We start from the raw sequence: 23045 nt of genomic DNA, 5'->3' as shown, positions 1-23045 counted from the left end.
TAATTTATTTGCCATTGTCTCACTCAATAGGAATTTATGTAGTTTTAAATTTGGGTATATTCAGAGTAGTGCTTTTATGAACATTTAGTACTTATTTTATGGTTAATATATGTATGTGTTTCTGTTAGAAATATAGGTAGGAGTGAACTGCTACATTACAAGGTATGCAAATGGCCACAGTCATTTGAACTTTTGCTGCAGGTTCACGCTCAGTTTGTGGAGGTAATACGATCTGGACAGAAATGGCCAGAAGATCAGTATTGACTGACACTCACTCTCCACTTCTAATTTTCTTACTAAATGAAGTAATTATTCCCATATATTGGATTATCTTCCAAGGGACTACTTAGCCTAAACAAAATTAGTCTTCTGAATGTTTCCTTTTACAAATGGGGTTTACAATATGGACCCAAAACAGGATAAGCCCAATCTCTCCCCATCCAGTCTGCCTCTACACCAAAAGCCATTCTGCTTATACACATACAATAAATATGAATCCAGAGGCTAAACTATATTCTAATGAGAGTTGGGAAATAAACTGTGCACAAAAACAAAATAAAGTGAAATATTTTGAACCTAAACTGAGAAAACGAAGCACCATATTGCTTTCTTGTAAAGTATAATGAAGCATTCTTTTAAAAGTAAGGTGGTTCATCTGTACCTAGAACATAGACATATTTGTACACAGGACGTATTTCTGTAACTGAGCCCTGGAAAAGATTCAGCTTGTGCTTGTTTACAAAAGGAGAGAAACACATGTTTAAAATAGCCTCTATAGTCATATGATGTTTTATATAACCACACCGGTAAATAACTAGCAAGGTGTGTAAAAGGAAGATGAGGTGAGGGAAGGGTGGGGCCACATGAAGCAGAAGGCGGGAAGGTGGCGTAGACTGGAAAAGTGACACAGGGTCTTAGAAAAATAGTGTGTCATTAGAATAAACAATTATTGCTCACCTACCACATCCAAGACTATGTATTGGTAGACTTTATTAACAAATAAAAGTATCATCTGCTCACAAAAGCTGCAAATTCAGTCGGGGAGAAAGCCATTGCTGGAAATGGCTCAGACACATACACCCAAAGCCCAGCAAGTGATGCGCTTTACAAAAGAAGGACTGGGGCACCTGGGTGGCTCAGTTGTTAAGCATCTGCTTTCTGTTTAGGTCATGATGCCAGCCTCCGGGGATGAGCCCCTGCATCAGGCTCCCTGCTCAGTGTGGAGTCGGCTTGTTCCTCTCCCTTTCCCCCTCCCTCTGTGATTTCTCTCGCTCTCACTCTTTATCTTTTTTAAAAAATAAAATCTTACCAAAAAAAAAAAAAAAAGAGAGAGAGAGAGAGAGAGAGACCAAGTGCAATGGATGCAGAAGGATAGGAGGTAACAAATGAATGTGGAAGCACCCAACTATCCTGTTTGTAAGTAGGTTTATAGCAGCTTTGTGGGAAAATGTGTAAAGTGCTGATGGAAACTATGTCGCGAACAGCTGAGACTTAAAATCGAACAGGAGAGGATTTTATCATTAATCTACTAGACAAGAAATCTTGGTTTAGACTATGGAGAACATTGTAAAATTTTAAAAATGGTTCAAAGTGTAAATCTGGAATTCAACCTTAAAGCTTTACCCTCCCTCCTGGGATAAGTGCACTGAAAAGGGTACAATACACTGAAGCCAGCAGACAAAAAACCGAGGCAAGTGTCCTGTTGACCATAAAACAATCAGAAAAAAATGGAACAAATTGATTATCTGTGGCTTTTGTGTATCTTTTTTTTTTAAGTATATGAAGTCAATATTTCTAGGACAGTTATTTTCAAGGTAAATTGATTAAAGGCTAAACAGGAAGATGATGATATGAAAGCAGCAGGATTTATATGTCATGGTAATGAAGTAAGAAAATGATTTTTTATGATCACCAATTATTACATTAATGAGGAAATTAATCAAATATGGGAAACATAATTGGAAAACTGGTGAGTGAATATGATTGACTATATTACATGGGTAATAAGTTAAGGCACAGAATAGGAGGTTTTTATATGTTTAGTATTAGAATATAATCCTGAATATCTGCCTTCAGGAAGATAAAATAGAAAAATGACAGTTGTCAAGAACGGAATGTTGATTTTCTGGATAATTTCAAGGTTTATTACCAGTGGTCTAAAATACACTTATAAACGCCATTTTCTTTATGGTACATAAAGTGTTGACTTTTTTATTGTATTTTAATCAACTTCATCAGAATACAGGTTCTTTGAAAGAAGGGATGGCAAATTCTTATGTCTAGGATCTGGCAGAACAGGATGAAAATGTAGTCGTCTTGCAAGAAAGATAACTCCACTGAAGATAACTTAAGTGAAAATTTGTCAGAAGGCCTTGAGGGCATCTTCAAAAATGGAAGGAACAGGGACGCCTGGCTGGCTCAGTGGGTTAAGCCGCTGCCTTCCGCTCAGGTCATGATCTCAGGGTCCTGGGATCAAGTCCCGCATCAGGCTCTGTGCTCAGCAGGGAGCCTGCTTCCCTCTCTCTCTCTCTCTCTGTCTGCCTCTCCGTCTACTTGTGATTTCTCTCTGTCAAATAAATAAATAAAATCTTAAAAAAAAAAATGGAAGGAACAAATATTTAGTAATATACTAGGACCAGGGCAGGCAAAACTTTAATGCTCATTTTTTTTTTGAAGATTTTATTTATTTATTTACAGACAGAGTTCACAAGTAGGCAGAGAGGCAGGCAGAGAGAGAGGGAAGCAGGCTCCCCGCTGAGCAGAGAGCCCGATGTGGGGTTCCCAGGATCCCAGGACCCTGAGATCGGACGTGAGCCGAAGGCAGAGGCTTTAACCCACTGAGCCACCCAGGCGCCCCCAAAATTTAATGTTCTTAATGTATGTTAACACTGTATCTAAATGCGTACTGAATTCTTTCCTCATTCTTTGCAGAATGGCTTTCTTTTTCTCTCTAGTCCTCCTGGTGAAACATTCTATTCCTGAATGCTCCTGAGTGTCCCTATTGCTGGAGCATTCAGTCCAGGAGAAATAAAGGGCACCTTTTGCAGCACCAGTTTGAATTTCCAGGAAAGGGCAACTGTATGAATAAATTTGATACAGGTGCCCAATCCTGGATCCATCAACCGTAGCCTGCGGGGTAGCAACAGATTGCTCCAGCATGGTGCCTGCCCAGAGAACAAACATTTGTAAAGGAAGGAACAATAGCTTGCAGAGGATGTTCTCATTGTGTGGATGTGTTAAACAAATAAAAAGAAAGTCACATTCAGTTCTTCTCTAGTGATACATGTATTCCACTCGGCCAGACATTTTTAGTATCTGAGCTATTTTAAGAAGAACATAATTAATAAAAGAACTAAAGTTATTTAGATTAAAGGAGACCACTAGAATTTTCTTTCATCCTCAAACTATACTCTTTGATTAGAAAAATCAGATCCAGAGGTGTTCAAATTGCACCTCTTCCACTTATCAGTTTTACACACTTTTGATACGCTTTTTCCCTCAGTAAGACACATTTCCACATATATAAAATGGGAATGACAATTGATAATAAGTATCTTATAGTGTTAAGGTATAGAGAAAACAAGATATTTCTTTTTTTTTTTTTAAAGATTTTATTTATTTATTTGACAGACAGAGACCACAAGTAAGCAGAGAGGCAGGCAGAGAGAGAGGAGGAAGCAGGCTCCCTGCTGAGCAGAAAGCCCGATGTGGGGCTCGATCCCAGGACGCTGGGATCATGACCCGAGCCGAAGGCAGAGGCTTTAACCCACTGAGCCACCCAGGCACCCCAAGAAAACAAGATATTTCTTGAAGTGCTTCACGTAGTGCCCAGCAAATAGTGAGCATGCTTTTAGTACTGTGTTATTCTTAAAACTTTTATTATTTTTATTAGACAATTGCATTAGTTTTCTATTAGTGCTATACCAAATTACCACAAACCTAGTGGCTTAAAATTAATACAAATTCATTATTATCTCACTGGATGTCAGAACTCTGAAGCAGGTTTCACTGAGTTCAAATGGAACTGTTAGCAGGGCTGCTGTACTGGGTGGAGGGGAGTGGGGGGAAGAATCCATGTCTGTGAATATCCCAGCTTCTAGAAGCCAGCTCCCTGCATCCCTTAACTCATGGCCCCTTCCTTCATCATCAAAACCAGCAATGTTTCGCCTCCCAATTTCTCTGACTCTCCTTATATAAGGACTTTTGTGATTAAATTGGGTCCACCTGGATAACCTGAGGGTCATCTCCCATCTAAAATTCTCAGTTTAATCACTTTTGCTGGGTAAATTAACATATTCACAAGGATTAAGATGCAGACACATTTGGGGAGCCATTAGTTTGCCTATCACAATAATGTTCCTTCTTGACAGTGAGTCTCTGTTTTATAAAACTTACTCTATGAAGATGTCAGTTGGTTCTAAATCAATTTTTGGTCTGCAAATTTAAGTCCTAACTAAAGAGAATATAGGAACTGAAGAGATGCTAACAAAGTCAGATCTATGAAATAAAATGAATAGAATTATTGATGCTGGTACTAAACTATTATAAAAATATGTCTCATGCATATGCTCATGAGTATCTTTTGATATTATGTTAATATATACAAAACAAGTTATAGGGAGGCACACCATGTTGCAGAAAAAATTATTCCAAACAAGCTACTTCTCAGTTATAAGTTGTCTTTTTAATCTACTGATGTATGGAATTGTACTATCAATGACCTAGATTGCTTAAAGTAGATCAAATAAGTTGATCATATGTAAATAATAAAAAAGTACTTTAGACATATTGTGAACACATATTTTTAATTTTATTTAATTCTGTTAAAATACATTTAGGTTAAAGAAAGATGATTTAGAAACCTTTGCTTCTTAGTTCCAGAATCCTCTAGAATATGGGAACAAATCTGCCCCCTCCAGTAATGTTTTTCCTTTCTACCATTTTCACATGTAAACTAATTTTGCTCTTGAATGAAGAAAGAAGAAACTCTTTGACTGGCTCTTTAAAACTGAGGCAATCCTTTCCTATTTACTGTTAGATTCAAGTCAAAATTCAAAACCAATTTTCTTATTAAAATTGACTAATAAAAATAAAGTAAAGTACATGGTTCTAAGATGAATTGTTAGTTTGGTCTGGGGTTTTTGTTTGTTTGTTTGTTTGTTTGTTTGTTTTTTTCCACTGTTTTATGAACTGATTCTAAATGTTCCTTCAGACTTTGGACAAATCATTAATTATTACCCAGAGGATGCCTCCTATTGCAACACAAGTGTCCAGAATTTAGTCTTTACTGGGCCTCTCAGGTGAGCCAAATTCTGACTGGCTTTCAAGTTTAAGCTTAAAGCTAGTTTGATTTGATTTAATCTTGGATTATGTGAAAGATCATTGATTTTTCTGACTGTGTGACTTTTGTTTTGTTTCCAATTTTGACAGTGCTTTGAGATGGCTTTTCCTCCAAAAGCACTCCATAAAAATGAAGTTGTGGTAAAAAAAAAAAAAAAAAAAAAAAAAAAAAAAAAAAAAAAAAAAAAAGCCTTGCTGTAAGGTTACCTGGTGATATCCCCACATGACATTTGCTTTAAAAGAATTCTGTGAGAAATAAACAGACTTGCCAAAAGGAAAATCGTTCTTAAAAAAAAAAAGAAAAGAAGAAGAAGAAGAAGAAGAGGGGAGAAAAAAACAAAACCCTGCTACTGAAGATAAGTAGAAAGGATAATGACTGTTATAATCTCCAAAAATTACTGTCCTACTTATCAAAGTTTATATGTCAGATGAAGGGATAGTAGATTAAAAGAAATTTATTTGTTTATATGCACAAAGATGCCAAGTTAATCCCCCTTTTCTTGTGCTAAAACTTGATTAAGCTGTTCTGGACATACTCTTTTCTGAAAGTTAGAGAAGCAGATAAATAGTGAGTGAAAGGTCTATGATGACCCGACAATCAAAATGAATGAATATACAAACACAGCATTTATTAAATCAACTGATACAAAACATGAGAGCCCATTTCAATTAAGAAACTAAAGAATAGAATTTAACTGAGGGCTTAAGTTCTGAGTAGGCAACTTGATCACCTAACTAACACAAGGTTATAAATCATCCTTTATTAATAAGTCAATTCAATTCACAATTTTTGGCAGACACAGTTCTAGGCCCTGGGAATAAATTTGTAAAGGGGATTGATGGTGTTCTTTTCCACATGAACCATAAAATTCATTGGAGAAAATGAACAATAAACAATTAATTTCAAATATAATGATTATGAACGCAGTAGAAAGAAATGTTATGGGACCATATGGCAAAACAGTCTAACCATTGTTTCTATTCAATTGCCATTCAGATTCTTTTTTGTTTTGTTTTGCTTTTTAAGATTTTTTTTTTTTTTTTTTTTTTTGACAGAGGGAGACATGGGACTCCATCCCAGGACCCTGGGATCATGACCTGAGTGGAAGGCAGATGCTTAACGAATGAGCCACCCAAGGCTCTGCCATTCAGATTCTTTAGTGTGATGTCCCACCATCCCCTAGGGTAGTAAGTAGGATGGTAAATGCTTCTTTTCTTTTTTCCTTTTTTTCTCCATTTCTTTTATCTATCCTGCCCCTTTACATAAATATCCATATAAACTATGTGCTCACCCTCTTCTGCTCGGAATGGACACTTAGCAGAGAACATATGGACACCACCCTGCCTTTAAAGTGTTTAAAATAAACAAGGTTATGTAAATAAATACAAATTGGTATGAGAGAGAAAACTAATTAGTCTGGGGTGCTATCTGATAAATTGATTTGAGGAGGTGACACTTAAATTGAGATTTTTTTTTTTTAAAGAATAGAAAAATAAATGTTTTCCAGGCAGACAGAATAACAGTATATGTGAAGTCTTCACCACAGGAAAGAGTTGGAAGAATTAAGACTCCCGCTGTGAAGAGTTTGGATCAAGGAGAGAAGGGAGGTGCTCCAGAGACACATGAATGTTTAATAGTGAGGATGTTAAGGACTAAAAAGCCAATTTAATATAGCATTTCATCACGTGGTCTTAAATGATAATGTTAGTGAGTATTGAAGCTGGGGATAGGGAGAACAAAATGATGCTTCAGAAGGCTGGTCTGGTGACAGGAAGTCAGAAAGTTTTAAGGATTTTGCCTATATACACTGTGTTTATAGGCTTTTATAGGTTTTCTGATCTGTTAAACAATATGAAAATGCTATAGACTTCTATATTATTGGAGTTCTTTCAGTCTTCTTTATAGAATTCAATTTGTCTAGGCAGTGCCTCATAGGGGAGGATAGCCTTGGTGGAAATATAAAAAATCAGTATCTGCTTATCCTTGAGTTAGTTTATCATAGGTTGATAGCTGAAATACAATCATGTTACCAAAAAAAAAAAAAAAAATTGTGTGTGTGTGTGTGTGTGTGTGTGTGTAATTCCCTCTAGAGTACCTCAAGGGAAAGAACTATTTCATTTATTTTTGTGACTTTTTAAAGATAGCTGATATGTAGGTCAATAGAACATAATAGAATGCCCAGAAGTAAACCCAAGCATACATAGTCAATGACTTTTTGGCAAGGGTGCCAAGAATTCACAATGGGGAAAGGGTAGTTTCTTCAATAAATGGTGTTGGAAAACTGGATGTCAACATACCAAAGAATGAAACTGGACCCTGTTCTCACACCATCAATTCAAAATGGATTAAAGACTTAAATGTAAGACCTAAAGCCACAAAAATCCTAGAAGAAAACGTAGGAAAAAATTTCACTGACACTGATCTTTGCAATGATCTATTGGACATGACACCAAAACACAGGCAACAAAAACAAAAATAACAAGTGGGATCACATTAAATTAAAAGCTCCTTCACATCAAAGGAAGCAATCAACAACAACAACAAAAAAGCCAGCCTATGGGAGAAAAAATTGCAAGCCATATATCTGATAATGGGTTAATACCCAAAATATTCACAAAAACTTTTAACTTTCGTTAAAAGAAACGAAACCAAAGAGCAAAGTGAAATTAGAGTTTTTTCGTTTTGACCAACATTTTTATGTGTTATGGAGTAATAACAATTTTCTCCACATTTCTTTTTCTCTCTAGGTTCCAACCCATCCTCAACAGGGTAGACAAGTTGATCTTTGACAAAAATAAAACAGTTCATACTACCTTTGTGACACTGGGAATAAAACCATCCTTTTCCCTTCAAAAATTCCCTTCATTTACAAGGACAATAGGATGCCCCACAGGTTTGGCATAACAAGAGACTTCTTCCCACATTCCTCATCCTCACAGTGGTTGAAGTGTGCATACACACAAAGAAAAGACCACTCTTCCTCGCATACCCATTCAGAGAGAATCCTTACCACTCAGACTAAAACATGCTTCCTTAGAATTCCCCTTCCGTTGATATAAGTCAGGAGAGACTCCCCAAATTTCAGCAAGCTCTAACAGGTAATGACTTTGCCACATTTATCTGCCTTGATTTTACAAGGACTTGATTTTAATCGGTTCACGACTGAAACTTCTGGCTCTGGATTTATCCCAAAGCTCCTACCTTCTAATGTTTCCTTATTGCTACTTCACTATCCCTCTTTTTTTTTTTTTTAATTTTATTTATTCATTTGACTGAGATCACAAGTAGGCAGAGAGGCAAGCAGAGAGAGAGAGGGAAGCAGGCTCCCTGCTAAGCAAAGAGTCCGATGCAGGGCTCGATCCCTGGACCCTGGGATCATGACCTGAGCCGAAGGCAGAGGCTTTAACCCACTGAGCCACCCAGGCACCCCTCGCTATCACTCTTGAAAACCTTCCATTATGCTCCTGGAGAAAAAATCTCTAGGCCCTGAGTCATTGTTTTGAAGCATCTTCTTGTCATTACAAAAGACACCACTTTAGCTATAGCCTTCTCCATTGATGAAGGTATTTTTTTTAAGCTCCTCACAACCTTGATCTCCTTACTCCTTGATTCCATTTCCATACTCTTCTCCCCTCTCTCTTTAAAACTAGCATGGAATCCATGGAATCTGAGTCTCTCAGTGGCTACCTCTTATTCTTGTCTACTACCAAGTACATGAGACTTAGTAGATTCTCCCACTTTTTAATCTTTTTAACTTTGAGAGCTCCTCAACACAACTCTGGTGAGTTTTCTCAGTGATTTCACTAGTTTCTCTTCCTGACACCTGGAACTTCAGTTTCTGAATTTCTCTCCTATTGATCTCATCTTTCACTCTGAGTCACTCTCCGAAGTGTATGCTAGAATGTGTCATTACCTGTAATAGAATTTGCCATTACCTATAATGTCTAATACTATTAGAACCTCATTCATTCAACGTGAAGTATCCTGTTCTCTGCTCACTACACTCTTTCTAGCTCATTTCATTGAATATTTTAACAATCTTTTAAACCCTATTGAAACTTTTCACTCTCCACATTCCCTTCATGTTCATTCTTTCCTACTAGATTATGTCCCATAATCAATCATTAGAATCACTACATTTCATATACACTCTACTTCTTTATTCCTCCCTTGCTTTTTGTACTCTTTGGTAGAATGAGTAGCCAATAAAATCCATCTTTCCACTTTTTCCACATTTGTGTCAATGAAGTTGAATGAATATGGATAAAAATAGATAACATAAAAACGTACCATTTTGATGGTTTCACTTTATACTCATGATTATAAATATCAAGTAGACTTTTAAGGCTACTCAGAGTCATACCTTACTTATACCATTCACTCTCCTAATTTCCTAAGTGTTAATTTCAGCTCTTTCATCTTAAGTCAAATGCATTTTCATTAGACTCATTCTTACTAATGACTTTGATTCTCTGTGAAAATTGCAGGAACTTAGCAGAATTTCTCTCAAATTCCCATTGTCATATCTATTCACCTACCGGGATCTGTACCCATATCATCTGCCATGTCACTTGTTACTCTTTTGAAATACTCTCAACATTGACACTGAATCTCATCTCCTCCCTCTAAAACGTTGCTTCAAATATTGGTGCTTCTTTTATAACATCAGATTTTTCCTTTCTATTAGATCTCTTTATACTATCATACAAACTTGTTATTAGTTTTCACATCTTTATAAAAGGAAACAAAACAAACACAAACCGCAATTTTCCCTTGATCCATCTTTTCCCATATGCTACCTTTCCATTTATTTTTTTTGCATCTCTTTGCAGCAAAACTCTTTGCAGATATTATACTTACTCACTGTGTTATTTCAAATGCCTCTCCTCCCATTATTTAGAACACATTCCAATCAGACTTTCAGTCCAACTACTTTACTTCATTGAGGTAGTTTCTGTCATGGCCACCAACGTCTTCCATGCTACGAAATCTGATAGTTTCCAATCCTCAATTTACTTGATCTTTCAATTTGCTTTTTATATCCTATTTATGATCCTATTTCCTTTTAGTTTTCTTCTTATTTCCCTGGTCGCTCCTTTCAATTTCCTTTGCTGTTCTCCTCTCCTTCATTCTAGAGTGCCCAGGATCTTCTTTTCTTCTCTGAAATCACTCCTTTGGAGAGATACATATCATTCCTTGTGTAACTTTCAATACCATCTATTTGTCATCAGCTCTCAGATTTATATACCTACACAAAAGCAATCATCTGAATTTGTATATCTATCTGCCCATTTAACGCTTGCCTAAGATATTAGTAGATATCACATAATTAATATTTCCCTCAAAATTAACATCCCCAAACCTGAACTCCTGATTGTGCATGTACTGCCAACCTCTTTACATAGTCTAATGCAACTATGTTAATGAAAACGACTTTTTCAGTTTCAACCTAAGATCCTAAACTTCTTCCTTTCTCTCATACTCTACATCTATTTCATACAAAATACTGTTGAGTCAATTTTCAAGTTCCATTAAAAATTGGACTGCTCCTAACCTCTTTTGCTGAAACTTGATTTTCAGGTGGATGGCTACAACTTCCTAACTGTTCTCCCTGCTCCCCATGCTCCCTTTCCAAGCAGTCAGTGTAATCTTTTAAAAAGGTAAAGCAAATCATTCTACTTCTCTCTTCTAACCTTGCTAATAGATCTCCATGTCAATCAAAGTAAAAGCCTAAGCCTTTCTAATTGCTTACAAAGCTCTACAAGATCTGCTCTTCCTCTTCCTTCCTTCTCTCATCACATTCTGAGCTCTTACTTTGTTATTGCCCATTCCACTCTACTCCAGAATACAGGCTTCTTGGTCTGACCCAGACGCAACTTATATCCTCCCAATTGAAAGCTTTTGCATTGGCTAGAATGCCCCACACCCCCACCCCAATATCCATATAGCTTTCCCCCAACCCAGTTTCAAATGTTTATTCAGATCTCCTGTTTTCAATGAGGCCTATCCCGAACACTCTATTTAAAATTTTTTCTCTCTTCTCTTACCAGCATTTTTAACTTTCACATAACTTAAGTACATTACATGAGACTCATAGTAAGTGTTCAACAAGTATTTTCAATGAAAGAAAAGCCATTCGAAAGTTTCCCAAAATTTAAAGTAAAATCAAATGCCCTATCATGTTTTCCCCCCCATTTATTTATTTATTTGACAGAGAGAAAGAGACAGCAAGAGAGAACACAAGCAGGGAGAGTGGGAAAAGCAGGCTTCCCACTGAGCAAGGAGCCCAATGCAGGGCTCCATGCAAAGGCTCTATGCAAAGGCTCAATGCAGGGCTTGATCCCAGGACCCTGGGATCATGACCTGAGCTGAAAGCAGGCACTTAATGACTGAGCCACCCAGGTGCCCTGCCTTATTATGTTCATAAAGCATCTGCCTAGATTTCCAAACTCAAGCCACACTCTATCTTCCTAACTTACTTGGTTTCAGTCACTCTATCTTCAGTTTCTTGAATACACCAAATTCTTTTTCTTTTCTTTTTTTTTTTTTTAAGATTTTATTTATTTATTCGACAGAGAGAGATCACAAGTAGGCAGAGAGGCAGGCAGAGAGAGAGGAGGAAGCAGGCTCCCCGCTGAGCAGAGAGCCCAATGCGGGACTCGATCCCAGTACCCTGAGATCATGACCTGAGCCGAAGGCAGCGGCTTAACCCACTGAGCCACCCAGATGCCCCCAAATTCTTTTTCACCTCAGAACCCTCATAACAGCTATTCTTTTTCCCAGGTCATTATTTTGTTGACATATTTCATAGTGTTCTCCCCTCTGATGTCACCATAAGGGTCATATTTTGAATTGTTTTGCCTAACTACCTTCTCTTAATGTTAAATACCCATCTTATCCTACATCATAAGGTCATATTCTCCATTTCTTTTTAGTTATTTTTAAATTATTATTATTACCCACTGATTCTTCTTTCTAAAAGAATGTATATTCAGTTATATTAACATATGGTCTGCTTGTTTAAAGATGTAGGCCCTCACTGAGCAGAGTTTCTGGCTAATCACATGGCCCCAATAAATGTTAGCCTTTAGTTTATAAAAACACAAACAAAACAGGACATTTTTGGAAAATAGCCATGGTGTGACCTCCAATGGTTGCCCTTCCCAGGTTTGCCCATCAGAGTCTTGGGCCTGGAACCCTTCCTTACCGAGGGGTAAAAAGCTCTTACTGTCTTGTGAAGGGCTTATTTCCAAATGTGGGAATAACTTGCCCTATTTCAGACTCTGAATATTCCTTTGTTCTGCTTATGTGAATGTATCATATGACACATGGCCAATTCCATGACTATATCCAGACCCTGCAGTGAGAGGATGGAGTCCTTCTTCTAGAGCATGAGAAGGGTGTACTTAGGCCGATTGTACTGAATCAGCTGTTGGGAGGGTACCACTGGCCATGGAATACTGTTATTCACTATTGAAGCTAATCTTGCTTTGTCTTTTCTCTATGTGAGTAAAACTCTGCTTATCTGGTACTTGATTGTGTTGTGTTTTCTTGGTGAATCCAATACCAAGATGCAGTGGGCAAATGTGTTTCAACTTCTACTTCTGATGGCTGGCATAATGATGACCTTTGCTATTCTCCATGTAAATGGAATTCTACCCCATGCTGGTGACCAGTGTCTGCTGTGCTTGTTGGACAGAAGAGAATACAAAGTGTGATTCATAAGTTAATGACACTAGTTTGCAGGCAGTGCAGAACAGAGTTTAAGGGTGCAGCTATGCTGTCAGAGGTTTGAATTTCAGTTTGAATTCTGCCATGTACTTCTCTAAAGTGACTGTACATCTGAGTTTTGTATGACTGTCTCTGATTTTGTTTGCTGAAAGCATTTTTCTACTTTCAATATTAAAGCTGTCCCGAGTTGGAAAGAAAATTGTATTCCCTCCACTCCAAAGAAGCATTTCTTCTTGGGACAAGCCTTTCTTGATCCAGTTCCTCCACTTGTAAGGTAAGACTAAAAATGATGCATAGCTCCTATAGATATTGAGAAGATTAAATAGCTATATATATATAAAGGGAAAGCATATAATTTTTGTGTTTACTATATGCACACAACATGAAAGTCATAGAGCTCAGACTAATCAATATATTATTGACAAATATATCACTGACAAATTTTGTTATAAAAATTCCTTTCATCACCCTATATTTATATTAAATATAAACTTTGTAGAAATATAGAAATTTAAAAAACAAAGCTTCATCTGACAAGACAGGTAAATTAAGTGCCTAATCATTCTCTTTATGAAAGGACAAAACACATTGTACATTTACACTGGAGTTTCAATAGTATATTTCTCAATGACTGCCTACTTCCTTGTGGGTAGAGATACCAAGAAATAAACTGTTAAAGCATTCCCCATAACATTATCAGTCAGAAAGGGTAAAGGCTTTTCTCTGGATATATAATATACGTTAGTAGAAAATATTAGTTCAGGTATATAAAAATGCATTTAAATGCCCATTGTAAGAAATACATTTGTTGTATAGCTTTAGTTTATTCTTTTTATTACTCAAAAATTCCTTCCTGCTTGGGAACCTGAGTGGCTCAGTTGGTTGGGCAACTGCCTTTGGCTCGGGTCAAGATCCCGGAGTCCTGAGATGACGTCCTGCTTCAGGGTCCCAGCTCCACAGAGAGTCTGCTTCTCTCTCTGACCTTCTCACTTCTCATGCTCTCTCTCTCTCTCTCTCTCAAATAAATAAACAAAATCTTAAAAAAAAAAAACCTTCCTTCTTGAAACTTTGTGACCTTTTCAATTCTTATTACCTAATTTTTAATTTTTATTTTCTAACAAAATTACAAGATCTCTTTTATTTAGTATATTTATTTAAAATCATATACTTGGAATTACCATCGTACATCAAGGATATAGAAAGAAAAGAAAATGTTACTGTTCATTCAACAGTGAAGGTTATGAGCTAAAAATTCTTAACATCTAAAATAGAACACAATTAATTTTAATAAGCTAAAGTGCAACAGTAAGGCAAAAAGACAAGATATCTGATAAGCAGCTGTGGGACCTAAAGGTCATCACTAAACATCATTCTCATTTACCCTTTTACTTTTAGTGTCAGGATCTTGTTCTGGCAACATAAGCCCCTGAGATTTCTCAAGCCGTCCCTCTATATTGAGCTACCTTGCTAATTTAAAAGCCTTAGTGATTATGCTCTGTTATGATATTAATGGAAAGGTCAATGAATTCATGAAAATAGCTTTTTTTTTTTTTTTTGCTTTTATGACATTCTGAACCTTTTCTGCTTTTACAATTTTCAACAAGAAACTGATCATCTGGGTCATTTTGCATAATGTGAATGTAAGCAGTCACCGTTTGTGATAATATCACTTTCCCTGTCACATCCTGAATGTACAGAATGAGGATCTCTGGATTGTTTGATACATTCTTTTGCTTTTACTGAAAACAAGAACTTTCATGGGAAGAGAAGAGAGAAAGTGTTTTTAATAAGACAAGCTACAATTTAGAAGCTGAAAAGGTTAAAAATCACCTTCAAAATCTCATATTAAATACTGACACAGAGAGTGCTAAACTTTTCTAGAATGCTTTTAAACAGTGTTTTACATTGAAATTGTCTGTGTATGGTGTCCAAAAGAAAATAGCAGAAGCAAAGCCTAGAGAGACTTAAGGTAATAGAGTAAAGGAGTGGCAATATTGCATAAGATAAAACAGAAAATAATATGAAATACTACTCCTGGCATAGATCCAATTCTGTAAGCCATATCATGTTTATATTTTCCTATTTATCACACTCATATATTAAGAGAAGGATTTTAATATTTTTCTCATTATGTGACAAGAGAAATGCCTTTCATATCAAGCCAGGACAAACTTTCTTTTAGAGATGAATCATATAAAACTGTGGAACCCCCCTCTCCCCATTTGTGCCAGCCAATACAATAAGAAAAAGTCAATACAATAAGAAAGTATTGATGCAGATAATCTTGTGATTTGGGGTGAGTATTAATCGCTGCTTAAATGGAGTTTGTAAGCCAAAGCAATGTTGAGGACTTGGCCTGCGCGTGAATAATGGACAGGCTCCTCATTTCATTTTGTGTATATTCAGAAGCAAACTAAACTGTATTCTAGCAAGTTTCAATAGTATCTAAGGACAAGTTCTGGCTATACACTTTTGGTGGCCAATGTTTAGGGAGTCAAAGATTCTTTAGACACATATTACCATTGATCAGCAAAAGACTACTAGGCATAATTTACCATGTTTCATAATATGTTAACTCCGCAACTCTGGACACAGAAAATCTGGTTTGGTGTTGTAGCCTGAATTCACACTGTTTGAGTGTTCCAAAATCACTACAGCAGGCTGGTGGTGATCAAGTCAAAAGCACAGATCAGAATCGATTGTAAATCAACTCTGGAAGAGCCCAACACAATCAGTCCTCAGATCGGCCCCACATATTTAGTTCCAAAACCTATGAACACAGGCTCAGTACACACACACACACACACACACACACACACACGTACACTGCATACACATACAAACACACACATACAAACACACACATAAAAGCATACAAACCAGAATAAAAGACCATGAGTGAGAGAAAAAAGTACCTGGAGAAAATAAGGAAACACAGATCAGAAGCCTGTTTAAGATTCCAAGAGAGAAGTCACAGATATAAATACAAAAAATATAGAATTATATATATTTTATGACATATATATAATATATATAAATATATATAAATAAGGTCTATATAAAATCTCTCACTAGATTTTATTAAAGATATTGAAAAAAATTGAAAAGATAAGCTACAGTGGCCAAATAATATTTGTATGTCACGTATCTTTTTTCAATTTAAATTCAATTAATTAACATGTAGTGTATTATTAGTATCAGAAGTGATTCATCAGTCTTATGTAGTACCCAGTACTCATTACATCATGGGTCCTCCTTAATGTTCATCACCCAGTTATTCCATCCCCCCATGCCCCTTCAACTTCAGCAACCTTCAGTTTGTTTCCTATGATTAAGAGTCTCTTATGGTTTATTTCCCTCCTTGATTTCATCTTGTTTCATTTTTCCCTCCTTACCCCTATAATTCTGTTTTGTTTCTTAAATTCCACATATGAGTGAGATCATATGATAATTTTTCTTTCTCTGATTGATTTATTTCACTTAGCTTAATAATTCCATCCACATCATTGCACATGGCAAAATTTCATATTTTTGATGGCTGAGAAGTAGTATTCCACATCTTCTTTATCCATTCTGTTGTTGATGGACATCTGGGCTCTTTCCATGGTTTGACTATTGTGGACATTGCTGCTATAAACACTGGGGTGCTAATGCCCCTTTAGATCACTACATTTGTATCTTTGGGGTAGATATCTAGTAGTACAATTCCTGCATCATAGGGTAGTTCTATTTTTAAATTTTTGGAGAACCCTCCATACTGTTTTCCAGAGTGGTTGCAACAGCTTGCATTCCCACCAGCAGTGTAAGAGGGTCCCCCCTTCTCCACATCCTTGCCAACATCTTTTGTTTCCTGACTTGTTCATTTTAGCCATTCTGACTGGTGTGAGTTGGTATCTCATTGTGGTTTGGATTTGTATTTCCCTGATGTTGAGTTATGTGGAGCATATTTTCATGTGTCTGTTGATCATTTGTACACCTTCTTTGGAAAAATAATGTTTAAGTCTTCTGTCCATTTTTTGATTGGATTATTTGTTCTTTGGGTGTTGAGATTGATAAGGTCTTTATAGATTTTGGAATCTAGCTCCTTGTCTGATAAGACATTTGAAAATATATTCTTCCACTTCCCAGATTAGGGAAGTTCTCCCCTAGGGTAGTTCTTGGCTATAATTAGCTCCAATATACCCCCTACCTCCCGCCCCCAATTTCTTTGCTCTTCTTTTGGGATCCCAATTATTCTAATACTGCTTTGCTTTATGGTATCACTTATCTCTCAAATTCTCCCCTGATAATCCAACAATTGTTTATCTCTTTCTCAACTTATTTATGTTCCATCATTTATCTTCTATATCACTAATTCTCTCTTCTGCCTCATTTATCCTAGCAGTTGAGCCTCCATTTTTATTACATCTTACTAAGAGCCTTTTTAATTTTGACTCAATTAGATTTTCATTTTTCTATTTCTCTAGAAAGGGATATTTTTCATGTCTTCTATGCTTTTTTTCAAGCCTCTCTAGTATCTTTATAATCATTATTCTGACATCTTACTAATATCCATACTGATTAGGTCCCTGGCAGTCAGTACTGCCTCTTGTTATCTTTTTTGAGATGAGTTTTTCTGTCTTGTCATTCTTGCAGAAAGTGGTCATTTTTATATTTGTAGAATTGCAGCAATTTTTTTCTTAGATCTCCAGTTAAGTTCACAGGTGTTCAGAATGATTTGATAGCTATCTAAATGAATTCCTGGGACCAGACAAAACTAAGGTTTTCTACCCTTCTGTCACCTTGGAAAGTCTCCATAATTCACATATTTAGGAGAAAATCAGAATCTACACTACATAAAGGAATTCTATAAGTAAAACCAAATAAATGTAAAACTAAATAAAAATTAAAAAAATACTGATAAAAGTGATCAAAACCATGAGGACATCAGATAAGAGGAAACCTGAACTATTTATAGTTGTAATTTCCTAATTATATACATTACGTGCATTTGCATTTACATTGGTAATCAAGGAAATGCAAAATTGAATCCACAGTGAAATATTATTTATACATGCAAGTTTATAAAACATGAAAGGCTGACAATATCAAGTTTTGTAGAAAAAAGAAGGAATGAAACACCTATGAAGAGCTGCTTCCTTTAAATTTGGTGTAACCACTTTAAAAATAACTGGATTGGCATGTACTTGCACATGTATCCTAGGAATAAGGATAAAAATTTAAAATATTCCAATATCCATGAGAAGAATGAATAAATATATTATAAAACATTAATTTATCTATAAAATATTGTTCTATAAATACAGTTTAGAATAGTGGTAAAATGAATTATCCCCAGTTACATGCAAAATCAAGTTGCTGGATACCATAGTTATAAGGTTGAGGGAGAGAAGAAAGTTTTTGAGAAAACATTAAGACTTGGTTGCATTTATATAAGGTTTTTTAGAGTTAGCAAAATGTCATAATATATTATTTAAGGACAAAGCATACATAGCAAGGTTATGTAGAAAAGCAAGGAGATACTATATAAATGGGTTGAAAAGAAGGTTTCCTGTGAGAAGGAAGAGAATAGAATAATCTCAAAGTGACTTTAAAGAGAAAGAGTGTTTATATTTTCAGTGGGTTCATGGGCCAGTACATGAGCATTTTTAATTTATTTTTATTATATAACTGAAATGTTTTTTTGAAATACTATGTATTTTCTCAAAAACAATGGAAACTGCTGAATTTTTTTAGCATATATTTAAAAAAATAAGTTATTAATACATTGTAAAGTACATGATCTTTTATTGCAAGTCCACATGTAGCCTAATGTTAGACACACATGGGCAATGTATTTAAGCTTATGTTACCTTGCAAAATTGTAAAATTAAAAAGGAATAGTTTGTAGATTTGATTCAGTTATGATGTCTTTGATTCAGTTATATGTCTTTTCATATCAGGGTACACTTACATAATTTATTAATTAATTTTTGAATAACTACTGGTACATTCATTTTAAAGAACATTAAATGTTTTGTTTAATTTGTGTAGATCTTGAATTTTTTTATTTTTAAAATTAAAGCAAATTGTTATTCCAATGTAATTAACATACATAGTGTTATTGTAGACCTTTGGATTACATTTAGAAAAAGGAAATGTGATCATTAAAAATAAGTTGAAAATTATCTCCTTCCTTCATGGATTTTATTTTATTTTTATTTTTTTTTTTAAAGATTTTATTTATTTATTTGACAGAGAGAGATTACAAGTAGGCAGAGAGGCAGGCAGAGAGAGAGAGGAGGAAACAGGCTCCCTGCTGAGCAGAGAGCCCGATGCAGGACTCGATCCCAGGACCCTGAGATCATGACCTGAGCCGAAGGCAGCGGCTTAATCCACTGAGCCACCCAGGCGCCCCCTTCATGGATTTTAAAGTAAAGATATTTCAAAGATTTTTAGGGTTATACACATATATCCATTAAAGATATGTAAAAAGAACTCATAAGAAATTCTTCCCATTATCTATATTTCAGCTATGGGTGTAGCTGAGTGTAGTGACTCAGTGAGTTAAGCATCTTCTCAGGTCATGATCTCAGGGTCCTGGGGTTGGGCCCCCAATCAGACTCCCTGTTCAGCAGTTAGTCTGCTTTTCCCTCTTCCTCTGTGATCTCTCTTGCACTCACTTTCTCTCAAATAAATACATAAATTCTTTTAAAAAATATTTATATCTAAGCAAATGACAAGATTTGAATTGTGTAAAACTACTCTAACACAATTGTGATTTTGCAAAAAGAGACAGTTATCTATTTTTCAAATTAGATCTTATTCTCTTGCATAACTTCTCACTAAAACTGATACAGTAATGGGGCAAATATAATGGGAGGCAGGGTACATGGAAAATGTTTGATTTCTTTAAGCTCTACTTGAATTTTAAATGGAAAATATCTTTAACTTCTATCACATCAAAGTTACATCTTAAGAGAGAAAATTGTGGTATATGTTACTAAAACTCTCAAAGTCGCCAACACAATATACAGGATCTCCCTGAATTTATGATAAATATTAAATTTTATATCTGATACCCTCCTTGTTCATTTTATTTCATCTGCCAAATCTTTAAACACAAAAATCACCATGAGTTACTATCTACTACTTATGCAAAAATTTATAACAAATAAACAGAGAATATTAGTACTGGCAGTTTACCTAATGAGATGCTGCTTCAAATGTGCAAGCTCGGCAAATGACTTGTAAAGTGTCATTGGAAATTAAAAGTAACAACATTTTGTGAAAAGTTGCAGCAACCAGAGACTGAAAATGTCTTCACTCAATTCAAATTCCTAAACCTCTGCCTATTTGACAAGATGATGTAAGTACAGGGGCCAAAAATAGGCACAAATTATGCTATAGCATCTGATACTCTTCAAGAGAAAATTTGAGGGAACGATAAAGTGCAATACTGTTTATAATGTTATTCTGAGACTGTTGTGTAAATTGCTAAGATTTATTTTTACAAAATCCTCCGATTCCATCTTTAATTTATACCTTTCTAAGTCTGCTCAGATAATGAAACAAACATGGTAGGCTTAGTTTTGATTCTAAAGTATAAAGTTTATAGGACTGTTATAAAAATATAGTAGATTATGTTGCTTCCTTCAGTTTTAGCTTTAAATCATAATTATTTTATTTACATTAATCAGTTTATTCTTGTCTACTAAAAGAGTTTTTTCCTTAACTCCATCTTGACAATTACATTTTGAAATGATTTAAGAAGTCTCAGAGATGAAAAATTACTTTTATAATCATGAAGAAAGTATGATTATCAATAATTCCAAATATTTAAAAAGGCTGAGTGACTTTTGGGTAGTGAAATGAACACCTGCACTAGTTTAATGTAAATTGTCACACTCCTACCCTTCCTTCCATTTTGATAAGTTTATTTGCTTTGTTTCTAGAACAAAGAAAGAAGCCAATTTTTAAGTAGATAGCTATTACAAAGGATTACTAAATAATCTTATAGTCAGAAATATGTGGATATTCTGTTGAGACTAAGTTAACAGAAACCATTTCTATTCCCTTAATACATATAAAAGGTTTGTTAAAATGAATAGCAGAGGAGTTCACATATCTGAGCTTAAGAGATAGATGAGCTTTTTTTTTTTAAAGAACTATAGAATCAGTTTTAGAAATCATAAACCACATATCAGCATTTAACCAATTATATAAATTACTTAGTGGTTCAAGAATTTGGAGGCCTAGGTCAAGAGTGATTATTTACATTAATGTGTATATCACACTATTTTCATGTCTCAGCTCTCATTTTAATAGATACAAAGCACAAAAGGATCTCTCTCTTTTTTTTTTTTTTTTTTTTACTATTATAGTTTTGCATATCATAGGTATAGAGATTTTAATGTTTAAATTTTTAGAAACTTCCATTTTGGTTTTAATATATCATGTTATATTTCTTGTTAAAATTTTATTTCCTGCAGGGATTTTATGTGCTCCTTCCAACAGAACAGTTTCTGCTTATCCAACCTTCTGACCACTGTTCCAGTAGATTCTAAGATTTTGCAGACCTATTAAAAGTGGAGCCTTGAATAAATCTACTTACTAAAAATTTTATAACATCTTCACAAAAATAATAAAGTCTTAAAAAGCTAATTTCAGAGTATTTTTCTTTGCTTTCTTAAAGTCCTTTTTGTATGATTAATTATTAATGTGAATATTTTTCCTATAAATTTTGCTATTTTTAAGGTACATAGATATATTCTTGTAAAATCTTATATAATACAGAAGTATATTACATAAAAAATGATTGATTTTCTAACTTATTTTTTCTTACCCCAGCATTCACTATCATGCCTTTTCTCAGAGATATTAAGATATTTAGGCTTAACATGTATTTTCTAGAACTTTTCACTGCACATATATATTTTTCCCTTTGTAAATTCTGATTTAATTAATTCAGAAATATAAATACAGAGATTTTTTTTTCCCCAGCCTCTCACCATTTCCTCTTCCTTTTAATAACATTTGTAGCTGGGGCGCCTGGGTGGTTCAGTGGGTTAAAGCCTCTGCCTTCAGCTCATGTCCTGATCCCAGAGTCCTGGGATCAAGCCCCGCATCAGGCTCTCTGCTCACAGGGGAGCCTGCTTCCTCCTCTCTCTCTCTCTCTCTGCCTACTTGTGATCTCTTTCTGTCAAATAAATAAAATCTGAAAAAAAAATAACATTGGTAGCTAGTGTATTTGAGTCCATATTTTTCCATGATTATAAAAAATACTATTCTAAATTCATTTTGTACTTATTTGCTTTTTAAAAATAGGAGTCACATTACAAACAATACTTTGAAACTTATTTTTTCTCATTTCAAATGCATATTGTATAAACCTCCAGGTAAGTCTTGAACTCATTCACTTAGAACTACATAGTATTCCACTGGGGGTATATGACTCTTTACCCATTGATTATTCTAGAACAAATATTCAAATTGTTTTCAAGTTTTTTTTCTAAAGTGAAGTCATGGTTATATAGCCTTGACCACAGACCTGTTTTATTTCTGTGACCAAATACCAAATGAGGGATTACTTTTACTTTAGTTCTAATGGATTTTGCCAAATTTTGAGTTTGTTTTCATAGCTTTAGCAGATTTTTATGTAAGCTTGGTTATATATTTATGCTAATTCTGATATCTTTTTTTATTATTCAACTCTTTCATCCAGAATCATGGAAAGTGTCTCCATTTGTTCAGTGGTTTTTGTTTCTCCACACATACAGTAAGATTTTATATTTAATTTCAATAGAATATGTATCTTTTGTTAAACATACATTTGAGTTTTTATTGTCATTGTTAAGATAACATGTTTCTTTTTTAATTTATAAGTAGATACTACTCTTCTAGAGAAAACTCTATTTTTCTTCTTCAAGTTGCCATTCTTCACCTCACCACTAATAATATAGGACCTTGTATTTTTATTTCATTTGGTTAATTT

The 23045-nt window shown here is 34.9% G+C and overlaps 1 long non-coding RNA gene across 1 annotated transcript; it reads left to right on the top strand.

The window, feature by feature from the left end:
* The first annotated feature begins 5531 nt into the window (after window positions 1-5531).
* LOC131813773 (uncharacterized) lies at window positions 5532-21637 on the top strand. Its single transcript, XR_009346963.1, has 3 exons — window positions 5532-6528; window positions 13250-13346; window positions 21544-21637. It is a non-coding gene; the product is annotated as an uncharacterized LOC131813773 (long non-coding RNA).
* Window positions 21638-23045: the final 1408 nt, after the last annotated feature.

This window comes from Mustela lutreola, chromosome 13 (genome assembly GCF_030435805.1).
Source record: "Mustela lutreola isolate mMusLut2 chromosome 13, mMusLut2.pri, whole genome shotgun sequence".
NCBI lineage: Eukaryota > Metazoa > Chordata > Mammalia > Carnivora > Mustelidae > Mustela > Mustela lutreola.
The sequence above is the reverse complement of the archived record's forward strand: the minus strand, read 5'-3'. Positions and strand labels throughout refer to the sequence as shown.